Source organism: Ambystoma mexicanum, chromosome 8 (genome assembly GCF_040938575.1).
Source record: "Ambystoma mexicanum isolate Mex_15411 chromosome 8, UKY_AmexF1_1, whole genome shotgun sequence".
Taxonomy (NCBI): Eukaryota; Metazoa; Chordata; class Amphibia; order Caudata; family Ambystomatidae; genus Ambystoma; species Ambystoma mexicanum.
The window spans coordinates 545,836,302-545,849,369 of record NC_090929.1 but is presented as its reverse complement, the minus strand read 5'-3'; the positions used below and the strand labels follow the sequence as shown (position 1 = coordinate 545,849,369).

At 47.1% G+C, this 13,068-nt stretch overlaps 1 long non-coding RNA gene across 1 annotated transcript in view; it reads left to right on the top strand.

Annotated features, from left to right (window-relative positions):
• The window catches only part of LOC138473631 (uncharacterized), a 61,863-nt gene extending 51,992 nt beyond the window's left edge, over window positions 1-9,871 (top strand). Inside the window, exon 3 of the long non-coding RNA XR_011268823.1 lies at window positions 9,100-9,871. This is a non-coding gene — a long non-coding RNA (uncharacterized lncRNA). The remainder of the gene's footprint in view (window positions 1-9,099) is intronic.
• The last annotated feature ends 3,197 nt before the right edge of the window (window positions 9,872-13,068 follow it).

The window sequence follows — 13,068 nt, the reverse complement described above, 5'->3', positions numbered from 1 at the left end:
AATCCTATCAAACAGTATGGAAACAGGTACCTTGTTAACTTTAAATGCTTCTAAATCCGAAACATTGAAAAAGATGTGTGCTGAAAGAGGTGTCTCCTCGCAAGGCACAAAAATGGAAATGATCCAAAGAATCATGGCGTGGCAAGAAGCTCAGCTTGATGCTATAGCTTCCGAGGACAGTGCAGAAGGAGGTGGGGCTGCTCTCACTGGCAGAACTGACAGTTCTGCCACTGCACTGGTCCACCACGACCATGAGGACAGGGAGGATGAAATGTCCAATGTTTCCTCTGCCAGTGCTGATGGGGAAGCCATGCTTGAATTCAAGAAGCAAGAGCTGCTGTTTAGGCATAAAGAGCTTGAGTTCAATATGGCCAAACTCCAGGAAGAGCTTGAGTTCAATGGGGTCAAGCAAAAAATCGAACAGGCAGAAAAACAGAAAGACAGGGATCACCAGTTGGAAGTGGCCAAGCTTCAAGTTGCCAATGGATCCAAGGTCCTGGACATGGGTCTGGGGCCTCCTCTCATCCACGGTTTCCAAAAGATCTGCTCAGTGTGTATGAGGAAAAGAATGACATTATGGACTGGCTGAATACATTTGAGTATGCATGTGAAGTTCAACAAGTTGACAATGCTGATAAAATTGCCTGGTTACTCAGCAGACTGCCCCATTCTGGCTGCAGTGCCATTATGGAAATGTCGAAGGCTGAGCGAGCAGATTTTGCAATGTTGAAGCAAACTCTCATTTTAAAGTTTGGAAAGACTCCTGCCCAATATTTGAAACGATTCCGAGAGTATAAGAAAAAAGAAGGTGGTGCTTGGGTATCTTATGTAACCGAATCCTTAAAAAACTTGACTGGCTGGGTCGAAGGTTATAAGGTTTCTACCTTTGAAGGTATGATAAGTCTTGTCATGCTGGAACATATTTTTGCATCTTCTTCCCCTGAGCTTAAGCAGCATTTGGCAGATTCTAAGGAGATAGATCCAAAGAAGCTTGCCATTGCAGCAGATTTGTGGGTGTCACATCGAGTGTCCCATAAGGACAAGACTCATCCTGGTAAGCAGGAGTAAGGGAAAAAGTCCAAAGATAAGGAGGATGGAGAAACTGATAAATCTTCTTCTCAAAAGGGCCACAAAAAGAAAAATACGGGTAAGACACAAGAGAACTCACAGGGTAGTGGAGGTCAGCCTCCGAAACAGAACTCTGGTTATAATAAGCCTCCCTATGTAAACAGACCCACTGGATCTTGTTTTGCTTGTGGAGCAACTGACCACGTGAAGGGGGATCCCCGGTGTAAGGTTAAACCTTTGGGGGTCCACTCCGCTAATCTGGCCTTCTCCTCCTACGAGGAAGAAGAGATTACAGGAGCATCCTTCTCCTCAGACTCCTTCCCCATTGGGATGGAAGCTGAGGTAGTTTTAGTTTCCCTGGGTTCCTGGGAGCCTAAAGTCACAGAGGCTTATGCTAGGATTCCAGATAATACCAAGCACTACTTTAAAGACAGTGTGCTGATCAATGGAGTCGATACTCCAGCTCTTAGGGATAGTGGGTGCAGTCGAACTGTAGAGGATTCTACCGTGGTAGACTCAGAGGAAGTTGCCAGAGCTACTCTGATGCCCACTAAATTGGCTGACGGCCCACCTCGCATGTTTCCAGTAATACCTGTAAATCTTACTCTCAATGGTACAGCAGTCAGGATTCCAGTGAGCATTCAGAGGAACATCCCAGGAAAGGTCTTGTTGGGCAACGATCTCATAGCTTTAGGGCTTGTGGGAGACACTGCTGACAGACCCTGCACAAGGTCTCAAACATGGGCAGCATTGGCCAAGATATATGCGCAGCCCCAGCCAAAGGGGAAACCCAAGGCTAAAGGAGTAAGAAAACCAAAACGAGGGAAAGAAAATATTCCCCCGAACTCACCTACCACTGCGGTGGAGAAAGTTGGTCAATTGACCGGACCTGACGAGGAGGTGGCGATACCTGAAGTATTTGACCCTAATGACCATCCTGAATTAAACGACTTGTTAGTAGAAGGTGGTCCTTACAGGGAGGAGTTCAGTAAAGGCCAACATGTGTGCCCATCTCTGGAAGGTCTAAGGAGACAGGCCTGCTCCCAGCTTGAGGGTGAACCTCCTGGGAAGCATCGGATTTATTGGGAAGGTGGACTCCTGTATAGTGAGCCCACAGAGTCTACAGAAGGAGACCATAGGAGGTTGGTGGTTCCCTTTGCTGTAAGACCTTTCCTCCTGCAGCTGGTGCATGAAGTGCCACTTGCTTGTCACCTTGGTATTAAGAGGACCAAGCAAAAGTTATCCATGCGCTTCTACTGGCCCAGGATGGGGGTGCAAGTAGAAAGTCACTGCAGGAGTTGTGCCTCCTGCCAGTTATCTGGTAAGAGTGGCTCAACAATCCAAGCTCCATTGGTACCACTCCCAGTTGTGAGAATACCATTCGAAAGGGTAGGGATCGACATCGTTGGACCCCTTGACCCGCAAATATCCTCAGGCAATAGGTTTATCCTGGCGCTGGTCGACTATGCTACCAGATATCCTGAGGCCATCCCAGTAAAAACTGTAACTGCCAAGTCAGTTGCAAAAGCGTTACTTGGCATCTTTACTAGGGTTGGCTTCCCTAAAGAAGTTGTGTCTGATCTAGGCAGCAACTTCATGTCGAAGTATATGCAGGCTATGTGGAAGGAATGTGGGGTCACCTACAAGTTCTCTTCCACATACCACCCACAGACCAATGGTCTGATGGAACGGTTCAACAGAACATTAAAGAGTATGATTGGGGCTCTGGAAGAACCCCAAAGAAGAAAAGGGGATCTTCTTTTACCATGCTTACTGTTTGCCTACCGAGAGGTACCACAGGAGGGTGTTGACTTCAGCCCCTTCGAACTTCTGTTTGGTAACCCTGTGCGGGTACCCTTAGCCATAGTCAAGGAGGGATGGGAGATGCCCTCTCTTCCCATTACTACCAACATAGTAGACTATGTGTTAGGGCTCAGAAAACGGATGGTACTTCTGATGGGTCTGGCTAGTGACAAGTTGAAGGCAGGACAAGCGCTGGTGAAACATTGGCACGAACAGAAAGCTTCCCTCATCAACTTTACACCTGGTCAGCAAGTCCTGATCATGAATACAATAAGGCCTAGAGCTTTACAGGACAAATGGTCAGGCCCTTACATAGTGGTGGAGCCCCTGGGTGAGGTCAACCATTTAGTGGACCTTAAAGGGCCTGGACAGGCTCCAAAAGTGTTCCATGTAAATAGGCTGAAGGCTTTCGTCCCAAGAGTTGAAATGGCAGCACTGCTACTGGCTTCAGATGTTGAGAAAGAGGAGTCTGAACCTCTCCCCGACCTGTTCCAAAGCGGTCCTTCAGATAGCTCCTTTGAGGGTGTCCGAGTGGCCCCTCACCTGACTTCTGATCAGCAGGCTGAGGTGAAAAGTTTGCTCAGGCAATTTTACCCCCTGTTTTCGCAGTCCCCTGGTTTGACACCTTGGTTCAAACATAACATAGACACAGGAAACAGCGTACCTACTAAAAGTAGAGGATACAGAATGTCAGACAAAGTACGGTCTTACATTAAGACAGAGGTCAACAAAATGTTAGATCTTGGGGTGATTGAACCCTCTAGTAGTCCTTGGTCCAGCCCTGTGGTTTTGGTTCCAAAGGCAGGTACTACTGAATTGAGGTTCTGCATGGATTACAGGGCTCTGAATGCTGTCACCAAGACAGATGCACACCCCTTGTCTCGAACAGATGAGCTCGTGGATACCTTGGGTGCCTCCAAGTATCTCTGCACGTTTGACCTCACTGCAGGCTATTGGCAAATAGCCCTAGCAGAACATGCCAAGGAGAAGACAGCGTTCTGAACTCCAGACGGTCTTTACCAGTTCAGGGTAATGCCGTTTGGGTTGAAGAATAAACCTGCCACTTTTCAGAGGCTTGTGAATCATGTGTTAAATGGGTTGGATGAATTCTGTCTTGCATATCTGGATGATATAGCAGTTTTCAGCGCCATCTGGGAAGACCGTGTAAAACACCTCGGAATTGTGCTACAGGCTCTTCAGAAAGCAGGCTTGACCATAAAGGATAGTAAATGCCAGATTGGACAAGGCTCCATGGTTTACCTTAGACATGAAGTAGGTGGAGGGAGGATACAGCCTCTACCCAGTAAAGTACAAGACTGGCCTACCCCCACTACACAGACCCAAGTGATAGCCTTCTTAGGACTCACGGGGTATTACCGCAACTTCATGGCAGACTATGGTACCATAGCTGCCCCTATGACTGCTCTCATCACTCCGAAGAAACCCAAGAAGGTAACTTGGACAGACTAGTGTGAGAAGGCCTTCAAAGGCTTAAAAGACTCCTTGTGCCAGGCCCCTGTTCCCAGGGCCCCTGTTTACCAAAGACCTTTTATTGTGCAGACAGATGCCTCTGACACTGGAATAGGAGCTGTACAATCGCAAGTAGATAAGAAGGGTAAGGAACACCCTATTGGTTTCATTAGTCGCCAGCTTAAGGACAGAGAGCTCAGATGGTCCACAGTAGAGAAAGAATGTTTCTCTGTTGTGTGGGCCCTACGGAAGCTGAGGCGCTACCTCTATGGGACCCACTTCACTGTGCAAACTGACCATAAGCCCTTAAAGTGGCTAATGAACAGGAAGGGAGAGAATCCAAAGTTGCTTAGGTGGTCCATAAGTCTGCACGGCTTTGACTTCACTATTGAGCATAGGCCAGGTGTCCAACATAGCAATGCTGATGGGTTGTCCAGAATGTTTAACCGACCTGAACAAGAAACTCATCCAGGGATGGATTAGTTCCCCCTGTCCTCAGTCTAGGAGGGGCAAGTGTTAGGAAAGATTTCATGATTGTAGGTAATTTTCCTTCCATGTGGCAAACCCCAAACTTTTTGCTGTTGTTTTACACCCTGATCTAGACTTTGCCGGAGAAGCGCAGCCTTCCGCCGCACTCGTCTGGGCTTTCGCTACATTCTTACGGGGAAACTGACATGCCCTTAAAATAGTCAGTACCGGGAGACTTCGTTCCCTTAGTCCTTTCCTCATGTTGCAGCTTTTGAGCAAAATGAAACAAGAGTGCACCGTAATTTACATTACCGCGCTCTAGGGTCTCTAGTCATTCCAATGGCCCTAGAAACTCTTGCTGGACTTATCATGAAATGTGCAAGTGTGTCATGGACGGGACTGGTTGCAGCTATCGTTTCTTTTTGTTTTGAACCCCTTTTTGCCATGTTAACCGCGCTTCCCGCGTTTTGCCCAAATGGGTGGCCTGGCCTCCAAAATGGCCATGCAATGAGATTATTTGTCCTGTCCGCTGACCGTCTTGCCCCTTCACCTTCAACCAGGTCGAGCCGACCCGGGGCAGTCCTTATTTGGTCATGCACTTTCCCGCGAAACACAACGCTTTCACGGGCTTCTGCATGCCTTGCCTGTGCCTCCAGGATGTGGGCTGGGATGTCGGTTCCCAATACACATCCTGGGTGCCAGAGAGTCTAGAGTGTCTTGAATGCCTGGGACCACCGTGGTCCATGATAGGTCCACGTATGGTGTGAGTGTTTTGTGAGCAGATCTCCCATTGGGTCCTCTCCGTTTTGGCGCGAAGGGAACTCTGGATAAGAGGAGGCTAGAAACACCACTACCATCTCAATCTCCTGAGTTCTCACGAATGAAGGATAAGGAGCAAAGTATCCTGCAACTAAGAAGCTGAGTCGAGGAATCGCTGGTGACCCGCTGAAGGTTTGGCACCCTGCACTGCTGTCGTCCTGTGAGACCCCTCATCCTCTGATCGAACGAGAATGCCTGTACTGGCGCTTCAACCCTTTAGAATAGTGGGAACAACTATTCTCGGCATCTTGACCAAATCCTGTACGTATCCCTTTGGAAGCGTCCCTGGGCCATCCAGTGGACTGACCAGCCTACACAGGAACCTTGCTCTGTCACCGCCGTCTTGCTTATGGCTAATCCCGTGTGCTCGGCACTCACACACGATTCGTACACTTGGCATTCCCAGGTCTGAAGTGAGACGTGTGCTTTGGGACCGGAATACCTGCGGTTGCCGAGTTGCCCTGCTGTGGTAACAAACCTATGCGTGTTTGCTGCATTTTGGGACACCCTCGACCCTGACTCCTGATGTCGCAGAATCTACACGGCGTCGAGACATTCTGCTGATCGCATCGGAACCTGCCAGTACCGAACCGGAACCGGAGAAGCCTGGGTCTGCCTGCATCGGGGACCAGTGAGTAGTCAATACCCTAACCGGTCGCCCTCCAGCAGGAGCCTGTAGCTCTCCACCGCTGTCGTAAACAGCAATCCTTTTACGCACTCGCGCCCTGCTTCTGCCACAAGCGGAGGCCTCGCTTGAGTAGCGGGGAACTGTTCATCATCGTTTTTGTTCACCTCTCTGAACTGCCTGATCTCCCTGAAGAGACTCTCCTTTGCCCGTTGACACCCGCGTGTGCAGGTACTTTTGAGCACAAGGCTCCACTCTTCGTAGGGCTCGGACTTTCTTCTAGTTAGGTGGCCTCTGATGTCGAACTGGGTCTAACGATTACTTGCACTGCCTGCTTTCCTCCCCATCTAGGTGGTCTGCATATTTCGTGCTTCTAGCTCTTTAGACCCCTTGGTCTTGTATATTGTATTGCTTGTGATGTGTTGGTTTATTGGAGTTTTACCGTGATTCTTTACTATGGTCGATGTTACAAAGGCCTTGTAATAAATATGTCTATATTTTTAATATAACACCTGTCTGGAGTAATTTGTAAGCGTCCTTGCTTTGTGTGCTCATTGTGGGCTTTCAGTCACCCTCACGCCTCTTGAGACCTAGTCTTGACTGCCGCCATCGCTACCCTGATTGGTCTGGCTTGTCCAGAGGTTACCCTGTTCCAAGAAACTAGGCTGGCCTTCTGAACCTCTGCCCCTCCAGGACAGAGTTCAGAAATCCATCTTAACAGCAGCGTTGTATCTTACCTGGGGTGTTGTGGTGGGGTTCCGGATTGGCGTCCTCAAGTGGTTGCTCAGAGGGTAGGCACTGTCCCCTGGGGAGGTGATAATGGTTGTGATTATTGGGGTTTGTGTATTTGGCTGTGTGAGACATGCATGCATGTGCACTCACCTAGGAGCCATGTGTCGCCATGCTGCCCAGCTTCCAGGGCCCGGCTCAGGGCAGACATTCTGTATATGAAACTGTCATGGGTAGAGCCAGGATAGTTTGCATAGACAGAGGTGATGATTCCCTTTGCATCGCATACGACATGCACGTTGATGGAATGCCAGTGCTTGCGGTTTCGATATATGTGCTCAGTGGCCCTAGGTGGACATAGGGCCACATGGGTGCATTCTATAGCACCGAGCACTTTAGGAAAGTATGTCACCCTGTAAAAGTCCTGGACCATGGCCTGCCTTTCTGCGGGTGTTCTGGGCATGTATATGTGCCTGCTAACTGAGGGGCGCTCAGTGATGATTGCCAACACCTGGTGTAGGCAGCGTGACTGTGTGGCCTGTGAGACCCCCCCTCCACTATGGCAGTTGTCCACTGAAATGACCTAGTGGCCAAAAAATGCAGGACAATGAGCACCTTCTCCAAGGGGCTCAATTCTTGGGAGCACATGGTGGGTGATGTAAGGTCATCTTCCCACTCCCTGACCAGGTGTAGGGTGATACGGGGTGGAAACCTATACCTGCCATGGACATGGTCGTCAGGCATCCCAAAAAGGCTAGTCCGGGGAAAAAAAATCCCGGCCCTCGCTATTCTCCTTCTCCTGCAGTGTCCCACGATCAGTGCTGCGACAAATGGGGCATTCATCGTAGCTGGATATAGGTGTTTCTTGTTTGCACGCACTTTTATACTATGCGCGGGGACGCTTTCGCCTGCCTTCGTGTGGCGGATGTGTTGATGCCTATGCGCGTCTTTTGGCATGCACGGGTTTCCCGTATTTGATTTCATGAATACGTGTTGTTCGCGTGTGTGTGGGCGTTCCGTGTATTTCTCTGCAGTACTTCCCCCAGTTACACCTTCTTTTTCACGTGTTGTTCCCCATTCCACGTTGTACGCCCCATGTCCTGCCCCCTTTTTGGTGTGTGCGCTGATGTTGTGCGCTTTCCCTGTGCGTGTCGGGCACGGCGTTCGGGATGTTGCAATGACGTGTGCGCCCGTGTGCGCCACGCACGGATTTGGTGCACATCCTGGGGAAAACACGCACAGGCCCTTTCTTGAATCGCACGCGTGCGCATGCGCTTGCTTTTTAACGCTTGCACCAGCTTGCGCCAGCTTGCGCTGAGATTTTCAGCACACATTTGTTCCATGAATCGGCCCCTAAACCTTTTCGGGCACTGCAGAGCAAGTGCAGCAGTCAATATCCAAGAAGCCAAAGTGAATCATCGCAGAATTGTCAAGAATGTATTCATATGGATATGTTGTCTATTTTGCTCTCTTTGTTTTTCTTTTGCATTAATAGAATTAATGAAATTAGGCATTAGAGGTAGAAGGCATAATGATATAAAGGTAGAGAATGTACTCACTCTTAGAATAACCTTGTGACCAGACAAAAAAGACAATTGAATTAAGAAGCAAGTACATCATTCAGATGGTACAAACGTGTGGAACGACCTAATGAAAGCCACTGGTAGGGCCAGGAAAATGAGTTATGTTACATATGTGGGCTTATCTCACATGCAGTTGGCACCCCTGGACTGTTCTTATCTACGGAAGGGCAGACTTTAGAGGCACATTGCATAGCACATTCGATAATTTGTAGAATGCAAGTGCAGTTTCAGGGATAGACTGGAAAAGAGATCCAAAAGTGAATGTGAAGGGATAGGGAAATACGAAGAAGCACAGTGAACTGCAATACTACAAATGATTATAGAAGGAGGGACATTTCGGAATAAGAAATGGGTGAAGGGGCCGGCAGAGTTTAATGCAGAGCGACTGATTGAATTCACAGAAGAAGAAATAATGAAAGCAGATGGAAGCTGTAGAAATGTATTGCCATTGCATGTAAATAAATTATCCAGTCTACATCAACCTGAACAATATGTAAAAAGACAGAAACTCACCCAATCTTTATTTTGTTTCAGGGGCAAAGGAAGCGTGCCAGTTGGAACCAAGAACAACTGAAATCTGACATATGTGATGCCAACACTAAATGATTGAACCACCACTAACATGGACTTCTTGCGGCAGTTTTGAACTAAGGCCTACTTGTATTTACCTCCCTCATGGAACGGACTCTGTTCCTTAGTAACTTTGCATGCCCCTGTAATCATGATTCCATCAATGAGTTTGCAGCTCATAAGGTCAGAGGTAGGGCAAATGGAATCATGAGAAAGGAAGCGGAAGAAAGTAATGTTTCCAAAAAAGAGTTGTATAAGTTGAACTGGCGATGAACAGTTCATAATGATGAGAATGATAAGAAGGTGCCAATCGATGAGGCCAATGGGATGGGGATGTAAAAGTTATAATTTTGTTGTTGCACTGTCACATCTCACACGGGGATTGGTTGAAACTTACTCAGTCACTCAGTCCATGCATAATCCTCCTGTACCCAATACAAAATTAAAAGAGTACCATCCAATCAGGACCATGGGAAAGGAGATGATCTCAATGCTAATTAAATAATAAACTGATATCTTGATCTGGTCACGCGGATAGAAAAGCCAATAGGGCTAAATAGTGTATAGATTCACCTATATTGCAAATGATGATGTCAAATCAGAGGCTGGGGAAGTACACACAACCTGTACAATGTGTTGTCATTTATCTTCTGTAATTTGCTATAAAACCGGCCATTGTCTGTCATATGGTTGAATGTCTTTTGATAATTCCCTAGCCTAGGCTGTGTTGTAATAAACGTTTTGTTTTTCTCACATCTCTGGCATTTGTGTTGGCTCTTTGGATTGATTTTTATTGTCGACTTGGGACTTGCCTTACAAGAGATTCTGGTAAACGAGTTTGGGCAGGCTAATTGGTCTGCCTATATATTGAAGAAGCTATTGAAGCTCTTCCACATTTACTGGGAATCTTTCAGAGAGGACTAGGGTCTGTTGCTATTGAGAGGTAGAGGGGCATTTTACTTTCTTTTCTAGGTGGGGATGTTAGGTTTGTGAAACAAACGGTCAGTGCATGTTGTGCATTTCATATTTTTAGATTGAGAGGCAGAAAGAAGGGACATTTTAAAGTCAATAAAGCTTTAGGAGTCTGTTGCTGTTTGAGAGTTGGATCATTTAATTTTTGTATTTGTAGGAAAGGCTTTTTGGACTTTGAAACACAACACCATTGCATGTGGTGCATTGAAATGTATATGAGAGTACTTGGTTTGAGTGATTTTAGGCAGTTTTTGAAAACACAATTTAAAAGCAATCTGCATTTTACAGAAAGTCAAGCTAGATTTTGGGATTATGTTGATAGATTTCACTTTCTCTGCCAGGCACCTCAACATTTGACTTCATATATATGAACTAGGGCTGCAGGTGGTGCACATTTGCGATGCAGGTTGATTGGTGGTGTGTTGCAACAAAAAACATCACCTTCTTTAGAACAATAAGCATTAGTACAGAGGATGGATTTGCTCTGTACCAGCTTGTTTGAACGAGTGCACCCACACGCGAAAGAAACAGTTGAATTGTTTTGGGGAACAGAAAAGAAAATGTGCATGCCGGAAAAATTGTTGAAGGTAATGATCACATGTGGTGGGTGTTTGTGGCAGGTTGATTGACTTTATAATGCCACACACCACCTGCTTAACACCAGTACTATTCAAGAGGAACTTAGTTCAACACATCTGAACATGTCAACTACTTTCAACAGTTGAGTTGAGGTTAGTGGTGTTTGAGGCAAATAGCAAAACTAGTAAAGATGTCCTCAGAGCCTGTGGCCAAAAGTGGGAAGCAGAGCGGAAAGTACCATGGAAATGTTGCACAGTTCACTACAAAAACAGTAGCTGCGAAGAATGCTGGAGATGCATGAATCCTGGGTAGCAGAATAGTACGTCAGTCAATAATCACAAGTTATACATTCACCACTGCTACAACATGTACTGCATGCATTCAAACTATAGTTGTGCTGGTGGCTATCACTTGTTCCAATGTCATCTCTGGCTTAGCTGTTTCTGCCACTTCACTGCAGCCATCCCTAACGGCAACTTCCCTAAGATGAAAGACAGGACAAGCAGTGATGTATCCTATGCTCCCTTGTTGCAACAGACCACTATAAACATCCAGGTTATGTGGGCATTTGATGAGATTCCAGCTCAAGAGACTGCCTTAGAATCCTTGGCAAAAAGAGCCAATGTTTTTGAGAAGAGGTGGGGGGTTGAATTTGCAGCTCTCCGCTGTAGGTCGAAGGTAGCATAGACATGCCTAATTGCAAATGTTAGAAGAACAGAATGTTTCTCAGCCTTGCACACCAAATGCATCTCCCATGCCTTCCAATTCTTTAACCTTTGATTTTGATGATGGCAATGGTGGTGATGATGATGAGGGTGATGATGGTGACTGGGAAATTGCCTGTGGCATCCACCTTCTCACAAGAGAACATTGGGAGAGGTTTTTACAGCTACAAGCACTAATAATTAGTCTAACGCCAGCGACGGTTAGAGGCCTCAAAGGGATCCCACGGCAGCCACAACCGCATAAAGGTTCAGAGTGTGGAGATACCACCACAAATGATTTGTTCTGTATACACTCTCTTTATACCACCTCTGGGATCCTGATGTGGCACTGGTGTAGGTCAATTAATGACAGCACCTACGAATCACAGCAAGCAGTACTACCTCTTGTGCATGTGCACCTTGCAGAGAACCATGTTTTGTCTGCTTTGTCAGTATGCGCCATGATGCCTGAGGGTCCATTGTGCGCTACATATAAATACATACATTTAAATGCTTATGCCTCTGCTGAACTGCTAATGAAACCTACTGTGAGTTCACTGCACACTTCTATAAAGTGTATCCCATGGAACAGGAGTGGTCTATCTAGAACCACCTTCTTTGCTTTGCCAAATTAATTGGCAACATGCAAAAAAGAGCAACCAACATACTGCACAGCTTACATCAGAAGACAGCAAAAACTCATCAGCATGCTTGCACTGGGCAGAACAGCATGCTTGCACTGGCCAGCACCATGCACTCAGAGCTGATAGGTGTGTCAGTCCGGCAGCAACATAGTTTGCCTGCCACTGCCATCATCTGGACCCCAAGAAAAGTAACAGTTGGGTAGCAATGTCTATGTATCATCCCATCCTCAACAAGGCATTTGAGCTCAATCAGAATTATCATTGAAACTGTCCAAATGTACAGCTACTTCATGCTAAATTGATGATAATGCTAACAGCAGACTTTCTGACATATGGCTTTGTTGAAAGCAAAGGTTTCACAGAGCTGATCACTAGTGCTGATGCCTGATCACAAATTCCCAACACAACCTACTCTTCATGCAAGTCTGTACTTGCTTGTGTGATGCAATAGATATTGTGATGAGAAAGGCCTTGGAACGGTCACAGGGTGGGAACGTTCACTTCACTATGCATATGTGGGCAATCAAGCAAATCACTGATTACAATGCTGCAACAGTGCACTGGTTCACATTCCCCTCTGGGTGCAAGGAAAGCCATCAGAGAAGCTGTATGATGTCCACCAACAAGACACTTTGTGTATGCAAGGCTTTGATGGTAGGAGCCACACAGGGGCAGACATCGGGCCTCATTACGACCCAGGTGGTAAGTTACCGCCTGGGCCGTCACTTTACCACCATGGCGTAAACTACGTTTACGCCATGGTGGTTGGCGGACTTACCGCCCCATTCCGACCTTGGCGGGGCGGTAAGTCCCCAATCCCCATTTACCCTTCCCCATTCCCATTTTTGCCCCATAGGGCATAATGGGAGTGGGGAAGGCGTTAATTACGCCACCGTAAATTACGGTGGCGTAATTAACTCCATGGTCCCTTAGCGCCATGGATTTTAACACCCGCTAAAAGCGGGTGTTAAAAGCTCCATGGCGCTAAGGGACCTCGTAATTGGCGGTAAGGGGTCGGCGCAGCTAACGCTGGC